General features: G+C 50.2%; 2 protein-coding genes across 3 annotated transcripts in view; one reads left to right on the forward strand and one right to left on the reverse strand.

Annotated features, from left to right (window-relative positions):
• Window positions 1-21,118, reverse strand: part of LOC142814278 (uncharacterized) — a 292,392-nt gene that overhangs the window by 217,015 nt on the left and 54,259 nt on the right. The gene's annotated exons all lie outside the window — the stretch shown is intronic.
• LOC119171991 (semaphorin-5A-like) overlaps window positions 1-21,118 on the forward strand; it is a 169,709-nt gene that overhangs the window by 58,423 nt on the left and 90,168 nt on the right. For both annotated transcript variants that reach the window (XM_075892792.1, XM_037422922.2), the window contains exon 2: window positions 15,149-15,261. The gene's annotated coding sequence lies outside the window, so the exon portion shown is untranslated. The remainder of the gene's footprint in view (window positions 1-15,148; window positions 15,262-21,118) is intronic.

Below are 21,118 nucleotides of genomic sequence, written 5' to 3' on the forward strand. Positions count from 1 at the left end.
AATAGTCCCGCAGGAACCATTCTCGAAGGAATTCACCCACAATTGCGTAACGTTTCTTTCTCTTTAGAGAAGCCCTGACTTATCTTCCTCTGCATAGGCGCACGCTAGGGTGGAGGGCAGGGGGCGCGGCCGCCTGTGGGGCTTTACCCTATTCATCTAGGCGGGGGGTGAAGGGTGCGCAAAGGCTACATCATACATTGACATAACAGGGAGAGGGCGCTGCGACTCCGGGGGAAGGGGACGCAAAGTTTGCCCCATTCATTTGCATAAATAGAGATGGGGGCGCTGCGACAAACTCCCCCCTCCCTTTCCCCCCCCCCCCCCCCCTAAAGGAGGACCCTGCGCGCGCCTATGGTCCTCTGCCAAGGTTTCTGGCACTCGCAAGTCGTTTTTCACGAATCCCGGACTGCACCTAATAATACGCTTGTCACGCGCAAAACTGAGCGAAACAATCATCTTTTAGAATTTGTTCAAGTGCATGTTTTTTTTTTTTCTGACCCCGAGAAAACAGGAATTATCGGCGCCGTTCCCCGGAGCTCCCAACTATTCTGCTTTTAAGGACAACTGCACCCATGCATGTACTGTATAAGGGGGCTAATGTTTTATGCAGGCAAGTGGGGTGGCACCCCCGTCAGTGTATGCAAGACAACCCTTGTCCCCGCGAACTGTACCCACTTAGACCGTGATTTACGATTCACAGTTCGTGCAACCTACGTATAAGCGAAAGAAACTGAAGAAACGAAATGGGGCCGCGCGACCGCCTCCGTTTTGTATATTTAAAAAGGGTCGCACAGGCTTTCACATATAGGAACCCGCAGTCACTGGCCTATAGTGTGTGTATATCTTCTGCAGGTAATACCACTCTGGCGGTGCCGTTTTTTTCAAAATGCACATTGTCTAACCAGGGCTATATCCAGGCCACGTCGTTTCTTCGCACTAGTATATACGCTCATGCCGGTTATACACGGTCATCGAGCGATAAGAAGACCGTAAATCCAAAGTTCGTTTACAGGTACGACATCCATATATACGCTGACGCTATACAAGCACGCCGATTTGCGGGGGCTCCGCCTGAGACGTCGTTCGGTTCTCGAGTGCATGCATCTTTTAACGCTAGTCTACGGTTTCTCGAGATTCGTTCGCGCAAGCGGAGCAATACTTATGGTAATTACCCAGCACCTCCCGAGTTCGTCGCCCGTGTTCTGCAGAAAGAAGTTCGAGCACTCGTTGAACGCTGAAAAAAAAAAAAAAAGTGGGGCTCGAAGCGAACGAAACCAATTTTCGCCGATCGAATTGGCGTCGCGCGGTCGAAGCTTTGATTGTCTTCTCTCCGAACGAGCTCTGCCGCGCCGATGCGTTTGGGTGCGTTCGACGGTGTATACACACGGTCTGGGTACAACCGATGTGGAGCAAGGTCCGTTGACCATGGCCCACTAAAAGCGGGTGGCAGTCCTTTCGGCACCCGCAGAAAGATAAAACAGTTCGAACGGGGAGTGCTTTGTGGAGCGAGCGTTGCGTGTATTGCGTGTAGGCGCCGTTAATGGAACTGCGCGAAATGTGGTCAGCAGAGTGGTCAGTCGAACTGCTCGAAGGTGGTCAGCGGAGTGTGTACGCGGGGCACGTCGCGAGGTTTCGTGTTTGCTCTCGGCGTCTCGTCGAAAGCTGGCGCTATTCGCGCGATTGCGAGCGCTTTCGACAAGTGTCCAAAATCCACACCTTCCAACGTACCGGGGCCGTTATCTTTTCTGTCGTTAGTTTCAATGGCTTTTCTTCGATTTTTTCTTCCTTCATTTATTTATTTACTTATTTCTTTATCTATTCCTGTCCTCCTCAACTTGTACGCAACATTAATGTTTTACTGCTTCTGATAATACCATTTAATCTTCGTTTCAAACGTCTCTCAGCATACCTTTAAGCACTCAAGACCACCTGCTCGGTGCTTTCAACGATCTGTCAAAGGACAATCTTGCAGCCGAGAATCTCAGTGGGCTATCAGAGACAACCACTCATCGCCCCGTGGTGCGGACGCGACCAGAATAGAAATAGCGCTGAAAGCTCGCGGTGAGAATCAACCTTTTTTTTTTTTCTCTCATTCTTCTTCCAACAAGCAGGTCCGCGTCGTACCATCCTCGGCTCCTTCCTGCAACATATTCCATCAGCACCAGCCGTGGGACAGCGAGCCTGATTACGAACAGCGGTAGCCGGAGTGCCAATGCGGGTCACGCAGCTTCACGTCTCGCGCATGCGCACAAACACTGTCCAGCGCGCTTGGCGTTAACCCCTCCCATTGCAGCCAACGCGGGCAAACAAACCCCGTAACAGCGCGCGGGCTCGACCACAAGGTACTGCCACGGCCACACGTACCATCTACGGCCACTCCGTCTTGTAGATTATTGCACCGATCGACACGCTACCTCCCAGTAGCGCCGGCTTCTGATCTGTACATCGGTGCCAGTGGAGGCAGACGTGTACGGTGCACAGTGGCTGTAAATAAATGGATGCGCTCGCAAGACAAGTAGCCGAGAATGCGGATGTTGTTCGACCTTATTGCCTCTTGGGAATGAGCATATGCTTGCAGGATAAGGCTTTAAGCGTTCACCAGCAGGCGACGCCTCTTCTCGCACATGCTTCTTCCTCTTCGCTAATACTCTTAAGTTTTCAAGCGGAAATCTACCGAAGGGTTAGTTTGCAAGGAGAAGCTCCAACATCTCAAACCTTGACATCGCAACCCGCGCTGGAGGCTTTGCCGCGCCTTTTGTCCAAACGCTATGCTTTATCACCGATAGGAACAAGGTCATGGCGAGAAGCAGCGTTGCTCGCGAGTCGACATCTGTCGTTCGACGACGCCACGGTTGTCTCGAGCAGAACTAACCCATTGGAACTTAATGTTCAATTTTGGCCAGAATGAAGGTCTTCGAACATTGAATAAATCAAACAGCTTGCATGCATCTAGAGCTACGTCGACATTAAAGAAACAAAGGCACGCATGTCCCGAGCGGAGCCCCTCGCATTCGTTTCTTAAACCCGCCTATTCCCCTGAGCAACGACAGTACAAAACAAACAGTACCTGCGGTGCAGTCGCATCCGACGTCCAAGCCCGCAAGATTACTACATAAAAATTTGAAACAGGCAAGGAAAACTATTTAAAGAGTTTCAAGAAAACGGAGTGCATGCATGCCTCGGAGATAAAGAGGGCGCATGACAGGGCCCCGGGCACACGTCTCTTCACGCAGTTCTAACGAGAGCCACCGCCTAACGAGTTCACACAATGCCGTCCGATGAACGGACGGAGCCAGAACGCAGCACGACGCTGTAAATCAAGCCCGTGCGCGGATCCCCTTCGCGCGGACACTGGCGTCGACTGAACCGATAGTCGGTACAGTGCCCTCGGAAGGTCGGCTCTCTTTAAGCGAGCTGTCACGGCCGACGTCGGCACCGCGGTAAACAAACCCGGCTAGCGAGGAGGTAAAAAGCGATCGACACAACTGTTCCGTCCCTTCATCCCTCTGCACATTCTTCCTCCTCCGAAAACAACCGCGCGCCCCGACAGCCTCACCAATGACTTCTTTCGAAGAAGAAGAGCGCGGTGACCGGTCAGCAGCTGGCTGCATGCAGACCGCCGGGCGGGCGAGCCCGTTTTTCTCGCCAAGGTGACTCATTAATTAGCGGCCAGTGTCGGCCGAGCGGCGCAATTTAGAGCGATAGGGCGCCAGCAGCGAGCGGCCACAACCTCTCGTCGGCGAAGAGGCGGCGTCGGCTGTACACCCTGGAAGCGACGTTGTCGAAAGAAGAAGAGCGCGCGTATACGCCCCCGTTGTTCGCACGACAGCCATGGGAACGAGCGCGTCGCGCGGGCGGCGACCGCAAACGGGTTCACATGCATGTGTACGGCGGCGGCGGCGGTTATACGGAGATGGCACCCGCTGCGAGAATCTGACCGGGACGACAGCGTGATGCCAGCGTTAAGAAAAAATAGAAAACAGTAAGGCGACGAACGGCGGTGTGGCGAGTGGCGGCAACTCGGCCGTGGCGAATTTGGGGCAGGGGCGACCCCATGAATTCGCGCGCCTATATCATCGCTCTCTCGCTGCATCGCTCGGGTTTGGACGAGTCGCGGCTTACGTACGCTCGACTTGGGGTGGAAGCGGCGGCGGATACTGCTGCCTTTCGTATCTTGTTGAATCCCGTGGGCCCACGTAGAATATGTGGGCGCCGACCTATAATCTAACCCCGTTTTGTGTACGGACAACTGTAAGCGAGGCTTGCTCAGCGGGAGAAGAAACGCACTGATTCGGGTGGTCCACGACGCCTCGTTGCGCGCTGTGTTTGAGCTAGAGCGACCGGATTAAGGATAGTAGACACGGTTAGCTCGAATGCTGTTACGGCGCCGTATAGTATACACTCAGCTGCTGTCTCGATGTGGGTCAGACTTCGAAACGCCCAACTGCATGTCCGCTTTAGGGGGCCTGTCATCAAGTCGCTATGGTAAAAGAAACAAATCGATGAGCTATGTAACACACGTAACATGCGGTGACGATTTCCATATATGATGTCCCAAGGCAACAACGACCGTGTCTTCATTGCTGTGGCGAAGCTTATAAATATATATGCACTAATTCACTCTCACGGACATTGCAGCTTTAGTATACGAGTCGAATAAGTAGTGTGCGACGCGAACTGTGTGACTTCATTCATTTCAATGTTGCGAGGTTTTCGTTATATCAATAGTGACGATCAGAAGAGCTTGCGTAAGGGCGGTTTAGAGCATAATGGACGAAGAAGGTAGCGCTGCAAAGTTGTCTGTCATTTTTGTGAACTCTGCAGCACTGTTTTTTTTTTTTTAATTCACTCACGATCATCATAAAATGAAAAAACGTGAACGGGAAAACGCAAGCTCGTCGGATCACCTGTTCCTTGCAGTCTCTAGAGAGTGCTGTGCAATATCGTCGCACAAGGGAAATTTATACGTTGGCGACCCAAATACGCAATCGTGAGCCTCAATTAATTATAATTCGACGTTGCCATGACAGGCGAGTATGGAAGCGCAACAACACTGTCTATATCGTTCCCATCGATTTCGCAGCGTTGTAATTCATGATGATAGTTAATAGTACACGTCAATAACGGGTACACACGTTCACTGATAATCTATTTGCTTGCTCAAATTTCATATATGTATTTTTTTTTCATGCGATCGCGCGTCTGCGGCCAGGGTCAGGAATCCCATGTCAAGTGTCTTTTTGGTAGCTTTTCATTCCTGTCCTAGCATTTTTTTTTTACTCTTCAATCATGCTTGCATTCTAAGTATTGACCACTACCATTAATTGAAAGCCATCGTCGTACTTCAACACTATTGTAAAAAAGTAATGCCAGATAAACTGAGCTAAACTGAACCGCTTGATCGTACGTATCCGTCGATTAGTAACATTGCAAATGTGATAGCAAGCACTCATTGACACCGTTAGAACGAGGCAAACAAAAACGCGAGCGCAAAGCATCTTTCCATTGCGTGTTTGCCCCAAAGACGTAAAAAAATTGGTTCTTATAATGAACTCAAACAAAGCACATGCCAATTTATTAGCCACAAATACAAAGGAAAGTAAAGAAAGCACACAATATAACGCTAGAAATCACTCGAAGTTTTGAGTTCAAGAATTAGCATACCACTGGGGGACGCTTTTATGTAAAGCTGCCCAATTGCAAACCCTTTCTCCGGGTAATAGAGAAAAGCTTCTCTTTTTCTTCATTCACGGGCCCCTGACTTTTCACACGAACGATTTCTCTATCTAGTACGTTGAGACGTCAAATGAACAAGACCATGAAAGGTGAAACACACAATTTGTTCTGCAATACATTTAGTACACGTAGTTCAATGATATCGTACAGGTACGGTACGGCAGTGTTGAGAATCTAAGATGGCACGCCTTAAGAGCATCAACACGGTGTCGATCACCGACACACCCGAAAGAGCCCAGCGAAACGAACGTCAATATTTGAGCGTTTTGGGCCAACGCCGTGGTTGGTCTGGGTATACATTCTCGCTAGATGAGTAGTGCACACACAGCACGAGTCTCTATGAGGCAATTTCTTAACGGGCTATGGTAGCTTTGTATACCACTCCGGTTAACTTGTGGCTAACAGGGTTCTCGCGGTGGCATTGCACGGCGAAACACTGCCGGCATTCCTGCGAAGATTATTAATAACCACCAAGATTGCCTATAAATAAGTCTGGCGATATGGTTCTCCCGTGGCGCTGTTCCCATGACCCCTGTTGCTAAGTTCGGTCACGCATATTAGCCTTGGCCAGCTTAATAAAGCGTCTGCTATTATGCAAAAAAAAAAGGGCAAGACAAAAAGACTGCGGTACATTACATCTACAAAAAAAAAAACTCGTGCAGAAAAAAAAACGACTAATTAACATTCCGTTCGCGTACAAAGAAGACTTGCGCAATAAACTAGGAAGAGGTTTCGAAGGTAGATGGGGGTGCCGAGTGTTGTATCCTAGGACATCTCGCTACGGGTGGTATAATAGTTGGCCGCCAGAATGCGCACACCGTGAACACAGTTTAGCCAGAGAGTCCGGAGGAAAGACAAGAACGGCACCAAAACAACGAAGAGGCCGCACCAAAGTCGTCTGACCTATTCGAACCATAAACAACCTGAGCGGCCGCAGCGCCGCCACACGAGCCGCGTACATCTCTCCCTTTCTCTCGCTCGGATGGGACCACGGAGGGAAAGGGCGAAACGACAAGCACACGCGCGACTAAAACGCGGCTAAATTGAATTCCAGGGCGTCGCGACTGGACGTGCGCTTATTGTGCGTTAGAGCGAACGTAGCGCGGCTCACGCGGCGAACGCGTCGCTCTTTCCCAACTCCCTCTCCGGAGATTCATTTGGCGCTTAAATTAGACAATGCATCCGGCTTCGCACGTCGTCGACCGTGAATGTAGCACAGCGTGGTGTTGCTGCAAGCTCGAAAGAGTTATACCCCCTTTTACATTTTCGCTTTGCTCTTCCACGGCCGCTGGAGAAAAACAAGGATAAAAACAAGGTTTTTTATCCGGCGGCCGGCCGTGGCTGTTCGCTCGCCCCCCGCTCTTGACCTCTTGTCGAGCGGTGCCACATGACGCATGTGTTGCGCGAGAGGTCGCTCAGACGTGTGCAGCTGCATCATGCTGAGCGACTCCACGGCGTAGCCTGCAGCTTGCTGCGCTTGTTCATTAAATTTTGGGCGGATTTCTGTACCCAACACCGCCGTGAACATTTCTGATTTCATTTACTTTTTTTCATTCTATTGTTTCCCTTTCTGAGCAGGGTGAACAAAAAAAACAGTAAAAGATGCGGGGGTGCTTTTTTTATTTTACCAACTTCCCGGAACTTCTTTGTCCACAACTGTATTCCGTATACGAGCCTCTCTGCCAGTGGGAGCAAAAAAAAAAAAAAAGCCTGTCAAGGCTTCGTTGCGCTGGTTGCATCAGCTGTGTCCAAGCGGGTTACGAGGTCAGCACCTGAGCGTTCCCTTACAATGGCTTTTTCGAAGTTAGCGCTGTCGCCGCTCCACAGCTTGGTCATCTAAGCCACGGAGGCGCGAAGTAGTTTCAGCGTTTTTGAGCGCTATGTTCACTCGAATACCTTCTGCTTGTCTATATCTGTGGATATCCTTTGCTCATATAGACCTTTTCAAAAATGCCTCCCTGGGCGCTGCCATTGTCCTCTTTGGACCGCGCAAATTGGCGTGACCACTCAAAAATGCACTGACAAGGCTGCGCCCATAGCCTTTGTACTCCCGCGCGCAGCCCATCATGGTGGTGTTTTTTTTTTTTTTCTTTGAAAAGGTTTGTATACGCTCCCGGACCTGCACTGATGACCAATGTTCAGGTGTCAGCCGTTTTACGCTTCGGTGCGGTGGCCAGTAAAATTTCTGTTTTGCTCACTATACTTATGTTGTCTCCTTACAGACTTTTTTTTTTTCGAAATAAGCAATCTCTGACTACATTTGTCTCGTTAGCATAACGCTACCCACCTCCTCCCCATCTTATTCATTCACTATAGGAAAATGTTTGGCTATTACGTCCCAAAATTGCCATGTGATTATGAAGGGCACTGTAGTGGAGGGCTCCGGAAATTTCGACCACCTGGAGTTCTTTAATGAACAGCTAAATCTAAGTGCACGAGCCACCAGCATTTCACCTTCATGGAAACGCGGCTTCTGCGGCCCGTATTCGATCCCGCGACCTTGTGGTCAGCAGTCACGCACCATAACCAATAAGCCAGCGCGGCGGGTCATTCATTATCAAAAAGCAAACTCGACAACCGCTTAAGATTGAAGTATCCTGTTCTTCATATCCCCAAGACAGCATACGCTTATACTATAGCTGGCCATGTACTATCAAAGTGAAAGTCAACGCGAAGTGTATACATCTCTGTCGTTCACATTTCGAAGCCTCCCTCGAGTATCCACTCCCGGCGTATACAATGACAATGATAATCATCTCAGCAAGTGGACGCAACACCGCGGCTCGAGCATAACACGGGCAATTAGGGGAGCGACCTCGTTCGCTCGCGAGGCTGACGCGTATGCCCGGGCGGCGTGCAAGAAGGAACCCGCCCTCGCATGTCAGGCCTCGGAGACCAGGCAGTCGCTCATCCGCGCCGCTACGAAGACAACGGGCAACCCTTCACGAAAGCGGGCTGTACAGTGACTTCCAGCATTGAGGAAGCCCTTGCAGGCCTGCTGCGAAGCGTGGTCGGTGTCAGTGGCGGCCCAGAGCATCCGCAGGCGGCTCGTGCAGCCAGCCGTGCCAAGTGAGCCGGCCGCGTAGGCGAACAGGACAAACTGGCGGGCCAGCCGGAGCAACCCAGGACGACAGTGCAGCCGCGTCTTGACCCCGCCGCCCCTGGGCAAACGCGTGGTACGAGGCGGTGCCGTGGACGCACTACATAACGTTCGCGGCCTCTTTCTTGACGTGCGCAGCCGCAGAGTCCGAGGCTTCGAGCAGAACGCAACAGATAAAAGAGCTGGTAGAGGGAAGAGCGGATGTTCCCGGAATAAGAAAAGCGATCGCGGTTCGTTGCGCGGAAACGCAAGTGGACCGTTTTCGAGGCGCCACTCGGCGAAATACAAACCGCTGAGCGATGATGAATGTACGATGATTTCAGTGCGCTGTACAGAAACTGTAGAAGTACTCGAGAAAAGGATTCCAAGAACTGCCACCTACGCTACGAACTCAACAACCTATGGACGCCAAGTTCGCCATAAGCCACCATATATATATATATAGCGATTCCGGCATTATGATAGCCTTTACACTTTTGGTTAGGTTTTTGTCTATCAGGCCACGCAAGCTGCGAGCGAAGAGTAAGCTGTTGAGACAGTACTCGGAAGTCGGCACTGAACGAGCTGTATCATCCGGTTTAGTGATCTCGACCTCGAATTGCGACTCTCTGATGATTTCAGACAAAAAAAAAATATGAACAAATTAAACAAAGGAGTGGTGGATCGCTTTCAGAGAAGAAATAGCGATAGCTGTGTATAGAAGATAAGAGAGCTAACTACGTGTATAGTTAAGCACTTTTTTTTACGGGTCGATACTTCAACACAACAGTTCGAGTGATATATCGCTGCCTGTAGTTTTTACCATATCAACGATAATTGAACCATGACAGTTGCACAGTGTGATGTCGGCCTCTATCAATTAGAGATAACAAGCGTAATACAACGTTTCTTTCCGTAGCATTTAATCGTGCACTCACGATTATCTTTACCGCGCAGCCAGGTGCCATCAACGCGCGGCACGGAATATCGCGCGTGCGTGCAGCAGCCGGAAACGGGGCGGTACAACTGTAACGGTGACCGGCCAGCGCTGCGCCCACCGGAGTGTTCCGAAACACACCCTTCTATATTTACATTACAAAACCGCTTCGCGTGGCACCCGTTCGTATGAAAAGGGCGCGCATGTGTATGATAAATTGAGAGCGGGTGATCGTTAACGAAATGTACGAGCGAAGGGCCAGCGGAGAGGTCGACGGCGCGGACGCCTGGAAAGAGCTTTTCCTGCGTAGGAGTCGAAAGACGTAACGACTACAGATATAGTTCCGGTTCCCGAAGAAACGCCATATGGCCGCGCTCCTCTGTATGGGTCAGCTATAGCTGCGATGATTTGTAAGCATCTGGTTAGGTTTATGCGGCTGTTAACGGTGCCGTTAACTCAATGTCGGCCCTTTTATCGATCAGCAGGCATACAGGTTCGTTAAAAGCTTCCAGTGTGTTTTCTGTGGTTGCCCTTGTCACCTTCGTTCGAGGTATACATTGATATGTGGGGTTTAACGTCCCAAAACCACCATATGATTATGAGAAACGCCGTAGTGGAGGGCTCCGGAAATTTTGACCACCTGGGGGATTTCGAGGTATACATGTCGCACGAAACAGACGAGCGCAGATTGACCGCTCGTGTTAAAATTGTTCCGTTCACAGAAAACAAAAATGCATGGGAATGTAAAGGTTGCAAAGACATGACTATTCGTCTTATTTTCAACGGTGCACAGCTATCAAACCGAAATTCTATGCAAACTATTTAAGATGCGTTGCTCGCAGGTTTCAGTGATGCATCGGGTGCTTGCGCTGCTCCTCTATCGGCGCTCTCACTGTATATGACGCTTATAAGTGAAATATTTCGGCATAAATTCATGCACCGCGCCTTCGACGACAGCGTACGTAATGGCGATAAATCCAGGTATATCACGGGTAAACATTTCACAGCTGCTCATCTGAGAGGACACAGTCAGAAATGCTACTGCAGCCGCGATAGCACCTTCATTACCAATCGGCGCTCACCGGCATTCAGCCTCCTATAGGGAATAAATAACCAAGCTCAGTCATGCCCAAAGATCCAAGCTTATAGCCTCGATCATCCCACAAGAACTGGCTAATTCAGCACATAGTACGGCTATGGACTTTCGTTAGACGATGTATAGGCATATATACGGTGTATAGGAATGACACCATTCACTGGTCGCGACAGCTTATACACAAGTGCCGAACGAGCTGACAATGGCCTTACAAGCACAAGGAACTGAGTCCACATTCACAAAAGCGTCCTCCGCTAAAATTTTTTGTAAGAGAACGTTTTAGCCAATCACGATATCGGTCGTGTCATCAGCGAAGCCGGCTGACCAATGGGACGCCGCAATTAGGAAATGTAAGTTTTGTGAACTCGGCCCCTCAACTCTATAGTAATTGATATCTGGGGTTTTCCGACCCAAAGACGATACGATCACGAGAGACACCGTAGTGGAGAACTCCGAAAATTTTGATCAGCTGGTGTTCTTTTACGTGCCCTGAGATCGCACCGTACACGCGGCCGGGCTCTGGCCTTTCACCTTCATCGAAGTGCGACTGCCACGACCATAGCTTAACCCCTCATCTCGTGAACATAGTGCCATCTCTAACGCATACGAACTATGCGCGCCTGGGGCCCTGGGGGCAGCATCCCCTGGAGAGAACGCCGTCGCCGGGGCCCAGATGGCCGGCAAGCAGCCCCCTCCCGGCCTCTCCCCACACGCCGGGACGTCGAGGGGGCCAATGCACTCGCGCTTCCTCTCCCCACACGGGGGCCTCAACGGCATCACAGCGCTGTTGCTTCTTCGACGTCCTCAGAACGCGCACCGAACCCTTCCCCGCGTCCAGTCATGTCTCTCTCCGTGTACTGCTTGGTCACATCTAGTCGCTGTATCCATCGCTGTCCATCGCCTGTTCCATCGATCCAGAGAGCTGTAAGCGATGAGGCCCCAACTGTAACCATTGGAAGACGTTCTTCCAGCACATTTCGACGATCAACGAATGCAAGTGTCACGCGGAGACTGAACTTAAACAGAAATGTCCGCTAACGTCGTCATTTGAAACCGGATTTTTTATCACCTCATCTCAAACATGCGTCGGTCATGAAGGGCATTTTGCTCAGCATTCGAGAAACACGTCGACAACGATCTCCTGCATTGTTCCACGGTTATGTTTCGACACACGGTGACCGCATTGGGTGCCTCACTGAAGCAACGGTTGAGACGGTCACATCTGTGTAGCTGATGAAACGTGCAGCTGATGAGAAATATGTGCACCGGTGTCAATTAGGGCGGTAACAGGCAGGCAATCGACTTCTACAGCAAGCAGATTCGGGTCCGTAGTCAGGGTCAAGGTCGCTAACCTGGACCACACATCGCATATCGGTCTGGACCACGCAGTGCAGTCCAGGCCACATCATGCCGAGACATTAAAAGTTTCGGCATCATAACTAGCAGGAATTTGACTATAGGCACGCCGAATAATGGGTACAATGCACAAGATCACTGACATGTGTCCAGCACTGTAATACTGTCTCGCTATGATCCGCCTTTTTCATTTTCCTATGCTGTCCTTGGCGTTTTGGCAGGGTTTTCGTAGAGGCAAAGAAAACTGGCATTGAACGATGGCCTCCGAGACCAGGAGGCGTTTCGTGACTTTCCCTGGGGAAGGCTCATGCGCTGCGGTATCGTGAAAAAGACGAATTGCCGATAGTGTAAGAGAACGGTATTTTGTAAAGTAACGATTGTTCCCTAGAAGAAAAAAAAATCAAAATAAAAGACGTCAATACGACGCGAGCACGTGCGTTCTACAAACGGTCAAGCACGAACTGATGTGCACGACGCAACGGCGGGACGTCCGGCACATTCGCGTGTTCAACCTCGCCCCACCCATTGCCGATTCCTCCTAACAGGATTTCATCGGGACGTATAGTTAGCATTGCAGTATCCGTCCGTTCACCTAACCACGGCCTGTACCGCTTCACGCGTGTTACCCCCGGAGGTCCGCGCGACCACGCGCTTCCAGTTGCGCGTGCTACAGACCGGGCGAGACGGTCGTGGTCTCATCGACCTTGTCACGGCAATCACGCCCGCATCCGCCTCTCGAGCTTTTGTTCTCGCGGAAGACGCAGCTCCTGCAGGAGAGAGTGAGGTAGACAGCTTGCCGCCGCCGTCCCACGAACGCCGAGTTGACAGGACATCCGGCAAAGGAGCCGTCGCGGTGCCTCTTTGAGAAGGCGAGCCTGCCCGTGCATCACGTGACGCTGCCGTCCGCTCGGACGACTGTCGAGTCACACGATGACGTCTCGCGTATCGAATGCGTTCATGCTCCCCGCGCTGGCGACGGCGTTAGCTATAGCGTGATGCGCTCGTGTTCCAAGGACACCGGTACGACATTGGTACGTGACGATACGTCGCGCAGATTCCGTCGCCTCTCGTCTTACCATAGGTATATTGTTCGGAGCGTTGTAGCACCTGGCGACGATCGCCAACAAACCACCAGCAAAGTAGAAGGCTTCGCTTTGACGGTAGCCCCTCGCTTCGCCTGGAACAATAGCGGGGGAAATGCCACTCCTCCGCAGCGCTTCGAGAAGAATAAAGACTCACCCCAGTCGACGCAAATACTACTCGTTTAATTTGTTTAAGTAGCTTCGTGCGATAATTTAAATTGTGTCTCTCAACCTGCCAGGGTATCACACCGTTTCTATTACATTAAAGAACAGTACCACGGTCGCCAATGAACCCAGCATTGCATCCGTGCATTCATTTGCGTCAACAATTACCAACCGTGCATTATGCATTTGCCTATCACGAGTCGAGCGCAGAAAGCATTCTTTTTCTATTCAGTCGATTGTATAGACTCACGCCCCCCCTCAACGTCGAAGTCCTTCCGTACCGAATGTTCTTTCGTACTGCCTTCTCGAACGACACACCTTTGATCAAGCGATGATGTCATGTGCTGACGTGGCCATGTGAGGTCATGCACGATATGTGACGTGATAATGACGTTATGAAGATGTCACGTGGCTCTGTCATCACATGGTGAGGATGTTTTGCGTCTCTCGTGTTGACGCTACCGACGCTGAAGGTCACTTTTTGCGTTTGATGATGCATCTAAGGCCATTGAGGTAATTAAGACCTCTTCTAAGTGGGCGACCCATAGACACGAGACGGGAGTCGGGCTTATATTCTCCGACATACTTGAGAAGCTTTCTCCCAGCGCGATATGATGGTGTCACGACGCGCCGTCATTGGCCGCCCTTGGCCGAGAGAAAGAAGCGAACAAGCGCCGCTCCCTTGACCGTGACCGGAGCTCGCAAGTTATATAGCATATACCATGTCGCCGCCTCTGGCCGCTAAAAGGCCAAGGTGAGAAGGCCACTGCAGCGACGACGGCTTCGGCGGCGATCAGCCACACTTAAGCACTTAGGATGGTCACGACGACTCGTGCAGGCGCACGCACGAGCTAGTCGTCCATCCATCGTGAATACCAAAGCGGCCTTTCACACCCGGCAGCCATTGGTATGCAGAGTACGGGCTCTACGTGATGCATGGATGCCTCAGAGTACCGCATCTTGGCCGCCGCAAAGACAAAAATGACGCCACAACAGGAATCGTTTGTTATTATGAGCTGCAGGACTTCTGTAGTTCTGCAAGCCACCGGTTGCTTTTTTTTTGTCTGCTCAGAGCGGTGGCAGAACCACATAAGACGTCGGTGCACGAAATATTTACATTAAGACCGCACAGCACGTGTGAGAATATATATATATATATATATATATATATATATATATATATATATATATATATATATATATATGGGAACCGTCACTTCCTTCCGCTGTTGCATGCGGCAGACTATGCGACGCATTCGTGCGGCGCACCAGTTATAATAACTGGAGCTCTCACGCGGGACCACTCGCTTCTTCCCGGGTGCCCTAATCCCATCCGTTATTGAGGATAAGCGTATCAGACCGCATCCGCATTATACTAAAGCCGGTCTGGCGCGTTGTGTGGACCACGCAAGGTGTGTACCCGTTATCGCACCACGCGCTGGCATGCGGCGCGACCCGAGACATGTGATACATACCGTGCATATGCAATTGTGCCAAGCGCGTCATTCACGACGACGGCAGGCAACTCAAAAACAACTTGGGTGTTCGGTTTCCGTGGCGTGCATCTCCCTCTGCGGAAAGACACGACCAGTGCGACCTGTTATATTGTCGTTTCTGTATATGCGCTTGGTGTGCTTGGTACTTTGCCTAGAAATGTACATTCAAGCGGGCTCTCTTGTTGTTTTTTTCATTCGCAGGGAGCTGCGAGTCTGGTATCCGTCGGCCGTAGGCGACCGCACGCAGGTCGTCAGAGCACTGTCAGCCGAGCTCCGCCAAGACGGACCACACTTCGGCACGGAGTAGCCACACGGTGAGTGAGATCCCTTCGTTGACAAATCTCGCGAGCTTTTAGCGATCGAACCACGAATGTAAAATTGAAGTATATAGCGATAGCCTTGGGCTTGTGTCCCGTGTGAAACGATGTATAGGAAACATATGATTAGTGCCAACACTTCAGGAATTCTTCCATATCTTGTCGCGTCTTCTGGGCTTCGGAATACTGCTTAACGCTTCGATTGCGTTGGTCTTAGCAATCAGGGCCGTACCTACACGAATTTGGGGGGGGGGGGGGGGGTATGTTTATGTGTATAACGGTAACTTTGGCCACTGGTTGTCAATGTGAATGTATGCAAATACTCTAGTGTCATTCGAAACGTTAACGAACGAAGAAACGAAGGGTGTCAGAACCTATAGAAGTGTGGCAGCTTGGGCATAGTTGGTGTGGCATGACGATAGTTATAGCGCGAGAACAAAACGACGACACAGAGAAAAGAAGGACACGAAAAACACGAGCGCTATCTTCGAACACACATATCGTTTGAGTCGCAAACGAGTGGAACATAGAAGAATTACAATTTAGAAGAACCGAAAAATCATCCACGTATCTGAATACTTTTACGACATGCGAGCCTTCTAACTTTTCCTGCAGTTTTTTTAACCATTTTTGCCGATAGAAGATCACTGAGTAGAAGTGCTATGCATGAGCCGATTGAAACACCCTTTTTCTGCAGATTAATGCAATCATTCCATTGAACGAAAGTACAGGTAAGGTACAGCAAAACCAGGTCAAGAAAATCTCGCGCACTGATGGCAGTTTTTAATTGGAAGTTCAATTCCCCGAAAATTTCTATGTTATCCCTTATACATTCTAATACCTCATCGTGAGGCAGAGAGTAGTATAGGTCCTTTATGTCAATTGAAAAACTGAAAAGATTAGATTGATTTGACTGTTTGAAAAATTCTATCAGAGCCTGCGAGTTTTTGATCAAAAATGGGTCATCAATCTTTAGATACTTTAGGTGGTTCTGAATAAACAAGTCGAGTTGCTTTTGCCACGTAGCACTTTCTGTCACAATGACACGGAAGGGCATGTCAACTTTATGTGTTTTGGCAGAAAAAAACTATATAAATATATTAAATATATAGCGCTCGTGTCTTTCGTGTCCTTCTTGTCTATGTGTCGTCGTTTTGTTCTCGCGCTATAACTATCGTCGTGTCAGAACCACTTCAACAGCCTCCTAGGCACGGCCTTGTCAGTAGTGAGCTTTAACTGAACCACCTTGCATCAGGAGCCATGAAAAAATAATTTTATTTCTCTTTTCTCGGTGCCAACAGCAGGCGATACATATCGCAGTATCACAAAATAATAGCGGCCAGCTTTCAGCGATGGCCTTTGGTAATGCTGTTGGATACAATAGAGAGTTTGAATATTTAACTCACGCTGGTTGTTGCGCACAATGTCGTAACGATTGAACAAGAAGTCCGTGTTCTTCCAGTTTAAAATTGCGTTGCCGTCACATTGCCATGCCTTTGTGAGCGAGTCATCCCTCTCTTGGTCTCCGATTCCTCGCACGCGCCGTTGCCTCACGATGAGGTAAGAGCTTTGACGGCGGCATGGAGACGAAACAGTAGTCTCATCGATGTTTTCCATTGCGTCTCGCTCCCTATAAAAGAGATGCGTATATTGCGCGTCTGTAATGCTACGCCTTGGAGTTCTAAAGAAATCAGTGAGGACGCAAAGGAGCTGTCGTCTAATCAGAACTAACAATACGACGGATTACACCAGCGGCAGAGCCAAGGAGGGGTTGTCCACACCAACACAACACCCCCAATTTTTAAATTTTGCGTATGGTTAAACGCCCCCTTCCCCCCGAAGACAATTTCTGGCTACGCCTCTGGGTTACGCAAACGTGATGAAACTCGACAGTCTCGGAAATACCAGTTCTGGCTTTTGATCGTTGAGTTGATTTGAACGGTTTTTTTTTTTTTTCGGAGGAGCAGTTTTAAGTTATGTGAGGTCAGCTCATTGTATTTGTCGGGTGGGTTTTATCGCACATCATGCTGCAATCTACTTCAGCACTGTTGAAACGGCTAAGCTTATCTCCCACGTTTACGTTTGGTGACTAAATTCATTAGTTCATTCATTCAAAATAATCTTCTTGACACGCTACCACTGCTTGCGGAGTTGCGCCTTTTCTGTACACTGTCTGCGCCCTGCAGTTCCCTCCAGGCTCCATGTGTAGTGAAGTGGCCAAAGGCGCCGGCCGCTAATTTCACCTGTTGTCTTCAATAATTAACTTCTCCTTATACCATCGGCCGCGCAACACCAGAGCTACTAGTATGCGCTTTGCGTATGCGTACAGGTTAATTCCTTGCACACGCTGACATAATCAACGTGCCCTGTCCTTGCTCCACATCACCGTTTCCATTGAGAGTTGCGTGCCCACGAGCACCAAAATGTGCTATAGCGTGCAATCTGTGTACAGCTGTATTAACACGGGGGGTGCGCCACATCCCCGCGACTGCAATTACTGGACAATCAGTCCTGTATATTTACACTGGGTGCCACTCTTCGCTTTTACACGGACGCGCTTGTCCGTGCACTGCATGTATATTGACCGCGCAGGTCATAGCGCGCTTTAATGCTATTTCTTTTTTTTTCTTGGCGCCTCGGTGTAGCGACATACTGCCCCTCCCCTGGGCGCCGTATATCGTAGCTCATTACGAGTCCTGGCCACTGGCGTGAGAAAGGGCGGCCAAGGGGGGCTAGCGAATGTCTTCATTACGCAACAGCGTGCCTGCAGTGAGAACGAATTAGCGCGGTATTCACAGTCCGTGAGTCGTGCGTGCGTCTCTCGAGACAAGGAAAGCGGAGGGCGTTTGCGGTGGTGTTGGCGCCGTACCGGCGCGGAGCATGTGTTGCATGCAGGCCATCGCGTCACAGCGGCCCCGCTTTCGAAGGCGCGCAATCGAACGCGCTAATCAGCCTATCGCGGACCCGATCTGTCCGACGCCGACCGAGTAGCCGCCTCGAGTCGATCGCTCTCTCCGGGGCTCGCTCGACGTTCGTCCCACGCGCTTCTCGGCAGACCGGGCCTTGGACGTGAGCGTTGGCCCCGCCTCGTGCGAAATATTACGCTCAAAAACGCAGCGAGCCTGCTACCAGTTTTTTTCCCCAGGTGGCGTCTTTAGCCGACGGTTTTACGGTTACTGTATAAGGCTCCTTTAGGAGGTCCTGTCAGAGTCACATACAGTATATCTAACGGTTCATCCGTCGCGCAGCATGAACGGCAAAACAAGCGTCCACACTGTTCCGCCTATAGGTGGCAGATCTAAATGTGATAAAGTATACGAGTCTTTTTAGTCTATGTATGGTACAGTCCCCTTGTGAAGATCTGTCTAGCCAGCTAGTTCACGTCACTTTGCCTATGCGCGGAACTTCAGTAATTACACCACGCTATACGTTCCTGCAAATGTTTACTGGACACGAAGAGAGAGAAAGAAGAGAGGAATGCATGGAAGTTCAACCAGGTGTTATTATCTGATATATGCTACCCTACACTTAGGTGGGGAAACATAGGACTGCGAAGAGAGACACACAAAGACAACGTTCTTGACGCTAAGTGTGTCGGAAACAGCCCCGAACCGGCGGACCCTCTACGGACTACCTGCATGCGTTGACCCCGGCGTTATCGGTCGACACAGAGGAGCTGTAGCTCCAGCTCTTTGAGCCGTCCCCCACACATTTGAGTGTGTGTGCGGCGCTCTGCTTCATAGCCTGTCAGCCTACCGGCCAGCCTTTGATCCGAGCACCGCACGCTTCGACTCATCTTGCGAAACCAGGTGCGAACGCGCTGCCCCGTAATCTCAAGTGGCTCATCTAACCGGCAAACGGAGCTAACTGACACCTTGGTGACAGCGGTATCTTGGAGCTCGGCAAGTTCACTCGTAGAATGAAGTCGCCACGCATACAGTCACGTGAGCCGCCACACTCGTACATTCTGTCACTGGAAACGAGAGTTTCAACGGCCGAGTGTTTGGACTATAGAACGTGCCTAAAGGATAAAAATGTCAGCTGTTACCCGGTGCAAATGCACGGAGTGCAAATTCACTTCGTCATTCAGAGGCCATTTGCCTCTACATTACTCGCTCACAACACGCGCACATACATGCGCGCAAAACACGAATATCCAGTGCTCTAAAGATTCAAGGTTTCCGAGTGGTTCATGTAATAAATAAACGAAGAACACGCAGCAGAGCGCAGCAGAGTACCGGTTATGCTAAACTGGTTAACAGTCCCGCCTTTCTTGTCTCCCCTGCTTTTCATTCATTCATTCATACTGTATTTCACAACTACATTCATCCATTCACCAAATGGTGTTCAGGCAGTGGGTACCGAACCCGCCACTTAGCGAATATTTATAAAAATTATACAAGGATCCTCGCTGCTTAGTCGTACGGCACTGGCTATCGAAGCCTGTGGAGGTATAAATCGTAAATATCAGCAATTGGAGAGCGAGCCAGTCGAAAGCTGCGCTTCGTGTAGGTAGCAATGTAATCGTATAGGCTAACAAACAGGTAGATAGATATGAAGAGGAAGGGCTGGATGTTAGCCACGTATTGACATCTGGTATGCTACCCAGCACTGCGGTGGGGAAATAAGGACAAGAAAGAGGACGTAGATAGAGAGAGATATAAAAGAAGAGGTAGAAGACATGCAATAGCAGAATAAACACACACACACACACACACACACACACACACACACACACACACACACACACCTTGGGCTAGTAGGTTCACTATCCTAAATATTGGATAGCGCCGATTCAAGGACACATGTTTTGTATATTTGTGCCGTCCATGTCGCGTGCTTGGATGCCAATTCACTTGAACCATCCATGGCTCATGGTTCAATACCCAAAGGCATTTGAAGAGCGCCTTCGTAGGCACATACATCGTTTCGCGAGTGTTGGGAAGCATTGAAAGGCTCTCGAGTGCCGAGAGGCGAAGAGATGCGGCCGTCCCATGCACGTCGTCGTGTCTCGACCCGCGCGTCATGTGAAGCGCGACGGGGACTTGCAGATCAACGAACCCGATATACGGACACCTCTCAAGCGTGTCCTAAAGGAAGGAGTGGCTGTGACGCTCATGAAGCAGCAGTCAACGAGACTCGAAGACTCGATTAAAGAGAGGGAAAATTTGTGCATCGTTCCTTCTCCTGCTGCTACCGTGAAGATGTGCCCCTATTCTATACAGTGCGTCGTGCTTCCTTTATTTCTTTTGTCTTCCGTCGGCAGCACGATTATTGTTTACTATGCGCTCCGCCTTCCTGTATATGTACGGATGGTGGTCTCGGAGAGACGTTTCGATTGATCGACCATATATGCAAGCCGGGAATAAACGTCGGCCAGTCGCAAGTGTACACGACTGAAAGCAAACAGCCTTAAAAAAAAGGAAGTCGTGAACTTGCGTGATTGAGTACGCAGTCTCACAGAGGACGCGGTCGACGACAGGAAAGAAACCACGTTATACGCTATATAGGTGCGAATGTCTCCGCCCGTCGATCTTGGGGTAATTAACGAATCGACCGACGACTGCGCGACGAGGGAGCGCAGAAAGGAACCGGTATGCAGGTGAATGACATAAGACGGCAATAAAGAACACTATATGACTTTTTTTTTGTCGAGATTCAGCAATAGGGGCCTGATCGCTGCTTCTTCTATATCGCCCATATATAATTGAGAGAGAAAACATTTATTGAAAGAAGCTTGTGAGTGAAGGTGGGAGGGTCCCTTATTCCAGGAACCCTCTGGCTTGGACAGCCCGCCGAGCTCGAGCGACGAGTTGACGCTGCTCGACCAGGTCCGGCTGGGAGATCGCAGCCT

The sequence above is a fragment of the Rhipicephalus microplus genome, chromosome 4 (genome assembly GCF_043290135.1).
Source record: "Rhipicephalus microplus isolate Deutch F79 chromosome 4, USDA_Rmic, whole genome shotgun sequence".
NCBI classification, from domain to species: domain Eukaryota; kingdom Metazoa; phylum Arthropoda; class Arachnida; order Ixodida; family Ixodidae; genus Rhipicephalus; species Rhipicephalus microplus.